The sequence below is a fragment of the Pteropus alecto genome, unplaced genomic scaffold (assembly GCF_000325575.1).
Source record: "Pteropus alecto unplaced genomic scaffold, ASM32557v1 scaffold164, whole genome shotgun sequence".
NCBI classification, from domain to species: Eukaryota; Metazoa; Chordata; class Mammalia; order Chiroptera; family Pteropodidae; genus Pteropus; species Pteropus alecto.
The window spans coordinates 21658102-21661863 of NW_006439568.1; positions in this window are offsets into that span (position 1 = coordinate 21658102).

The window sequence follows — 3762 nt, forward strand, 5'->3', positions numbered from 1 at the left end:
CTAAAAGCAAGTCTTTTCTCATTCTGTTTGCCTTAAAACAAATGCATAGCCTAAGCAATTTACATCACTTATCCACTTTTTTCCCCCCTATAAAAATGTCAAAAGTATCCTTCCTTGTTGGTGGGGAGTGTTGAGTTCCAAAGTTGTATTAGTCCAGTTGTATTTACAGAAAATGGTTGTCAGAGTGGAACAGCCTTGGGCTATTTAGGCAACACGATTTTGTCACAGTGGAAATAGAACCACAGGATCAGTGTTTTGAGAGGAGAGTAGAATCGAGGCGAGTTCTGATAAAGTTCACTTCCTGGCATATATTTCAAGCCTGAGGAAGAGATATACTTTGCTTCTATGATTGCCAGGAGTTTGTTTTGAGACTAACATGAGAGTTAAAAATCCCTCTAAGCCTAAAATTTCAGTTCAGCTTGAGCCCCTGGGCTGAGCTAAGTGTGGTTCTAGAATTGAAGCAACTGCTTTAACAACACAGATTGCTGGAATGGGCCAAGCTGCTCATTATCTGGACGGAGCAGACATCCCAGGGCCTCTGGGGATCAGCACGAGCCCTTCTTTAGTGTCTCCTTTGCCGAGACTTAACAAACCCTGAACTGGCAGGGTCTCTAAGGATTGGGAATATTAAAGAGCTAGAAAGGAAACTTACAGCCAGAAAGGAATTTAAAAAAATAAGGCAAGGCTGGCTTGGGCTATCAGCTTTCCTCATATTATCTCCTGTTGCCTTTTCTTGTCCACTTCTGAGAAAATTTATAAATCTATTGGCTTCTCGAGTTTCTGATGCTTGCTTTGAAGTATAAAATTCATGATCACATATGTGAACATTGTCGTTTCTTATGTACTCTGGAGTTTTTATCGACTTTTTCAATGATGTGCAGCAGTGTTCTTTGGAAGATCATTTCTTGAGTGCTTTCGAACCCAAGTCCTCACATGGTCCTCCACCCCAAGTAAGATATTTCTTTCACTTGCCTAATAGCTTCTATCTCATTTCTCAGCGAGTTTGTGATCTGGTGGTCATAGGCATAACTTCTCACCACAGAGCCCCTGTAACCCAGATGCCCAGAGATAAGGGAATCAAGACAGTCTGATTTATGTGTAGGCTATTCGTGGACTCAGACTATGAAGGGAACTTGGAAATGATGCATGAAATTTTTCTAAAATCTTTCGACATACTTAAGAGTGTTTAAGTTCCACAGAGGATGGGAGTCATGATAGTAGAGTGACTGGAATTCTGCCTTGAATTCTGAGCCTGCTTCTGCTTCAAGTTAGCAATGTGAGTTTCAGCAAGTTACCTAACAATACAGCCCTTAGTTTTCTCATCTGAAAAATTAGTTGCAGGAGCCTACACGTGTACTGGATTTCTTTTGCATGTGCGTGCCTACTTGGCTAAGTTAGAACTGGCCTCACCTGTATGGTTCCAGTTTAGAATTAGCCTAAAGAGAACCTTGCATGAGGACTGAGAGACAGCAAGGGAGTGGCATCACTTTCTGAAGGTCTTCTCACAATCAGATACGGTGGCATGCAAATGCAAGGTGTCCACAGTTTCCAGTTTGTCCTTGTCCCTCTGCACTCCAAATTCAGCTTTTCTTTTTGCCTGCCCACCCGCAGAGCCCGGGCCCACCACCAGACACTGGCAGGGGACTCACAGAAACAGTAGCTGCACAGAGGCAATGACTTGCACGGATCCCTCCAAGAGCTCTTCCTTAGTGGTCCCATTTCAGTGGCACCCAAGCCATGCCTGGCTTCCTCGAATCCTCAGGCCAACCAGTTTGTGACTTTTTATCTTTTCCCAACATCCCTTTCCAAACCTTCACTTTATGGACTCCTCCCGCGATTGCATGAGGTGGAATGCCTTCAATAAATCCTTTGTTCTGTACCACGGTAGTTATGCTTCCCTGACAACCCAGCCTCTCATCAGTCATCCTTAAAGGCTTTGAAAGCAATACATTTGCTTAAAACTTTGCAAGTTATTCTCGTAGATCAGTTACTTAACTTTTGGAAGGGAAGGTTAATCGGCTAGGCACAGTATGTGTATCTGTCACGTACATTATCTTGTCTAATATCTGTGTGAAAATCTGTGTGGGTCTGGCACGTGTGGGTAACTGCAAAGAACAACAACAAATGGGTGTTGCAAAGAGGAGCCAAGCTTTTCTTTCCAGGGGTCCAACTATTAGTAACTCCAGAAATTCAAGGAGATCTAAGATGTTTACTTTTACTTTTCGGAGATCCTTTTCTGAAAGTTTTGCTTAAATTCTTAATTTCTAGAAGAAAATATGATCCTCCTACCTTTCAAATTTTTTCCTTAGTTGTGCAAATACAATGCCTAGTGCACAGACACACTTCATATTTTTTTTTCTGTAGTTTAAATGTTTAAACTGTTGGGGAATTGAAATGAATCTAACTCTAGTGTAGATAAATATATGCTACTTGTCTCATATCCTGTGATGTGTTCATGGTTATGCTTTGAGAACCCACAGTGTTTTAAAAACACCTGATTCGTGGTAGCTGATGTGGGGTGGAACACCTGTGGAAAACACCTTCGGGAGCATGTCTCCCTCTGATGGTCATTCATTAGTACTACAAAACAAAAACAAAAAACAAAATGCCTTCTGGACTATAACGAGAGCTCAAAAACAAGAAGAAATGCCTCTTCCTTTGTAGGTACAGTGTGTTTTTTAAGTACCTCTTCATTTGAACATATTTCTTTTCTGCAGAGACAACTGCTTACACTGGGATGGTTGCTAGATCACTTCAGGCCTCTTCTGATAAGCATTCAATTATGTATTTGAAAGTCTTTTCTGCATTTTCTAAGACTGGATATATAATTTATGTAGAAAAAACTCTTCTTTTCCTTAAACACAAGAAAACCTCCCAAAAGAAAAATCCTACCCCAAACAAATGTTTTCTGTCATCTATTCATTCATTTGCTCATTTAGTCGTATCTAATACAATGGATCTCAGCCCTGGCTGCACACTAGAATTCCCTGAGCAGCTTTGAAAAATATTGATATTGGGCCATACTTCTAAACTATTCTTACTTGGTCTTGACTAGCGTAGGGGTTGGTATTTTTAAGCTCCTGTGGTGATTGTAATGGGGGTTGGTATTTTTAAGCTCCTGTGGTGATTGTAATGTGCTGCCAGGGTTGAGAACTACTAAGCTAATATTTTTAAGCACCTACTATGTGCTGTTCATTGTGGTAGTGCTAAGGATCTAATGGTAGGGATACAACTTGGCTGCACTGAACTTCTGACAGCACCATTTCCAAGCCACCATACCACCCCCTCTGCCTGAAACTTCACTTATTCATTGCATAATTAACTCCTCATCCTTTGTGTCTCAGATTAAATATCTCTTATGCAAACTGCCCTTCCATTTAAATTAGTTTCCATATTTGGGGACATTGTTTGCCCTCACAGCATCTCTCCTCTTTTCCTTCATAACACTTGCCCCAGTTATAATTATAGGTATTCCTTCCTGGGGAACTCTAACAATCAGAACTCAGTACCAAATAGATTTTGGTAATGAGGAAGAAGAGGCAGATTTACCTGAAGGGAATGGAGTTTAAGCTGCAGGCCACTTGTAGTGGTTCAAATAACCTCCCCTCAAAGATCTGCATATTGTAATCCCCAGAACCTGTGACCATGTTACCTTGCAAGGTAAAAAGGAATTTGCAGATATGATTAAGTGAAAAACCTTGAGATGGAGAGAATATTCTGTATTATGCAAGTGTGTCAAATGTAATCCAAGGGTTCTTATAA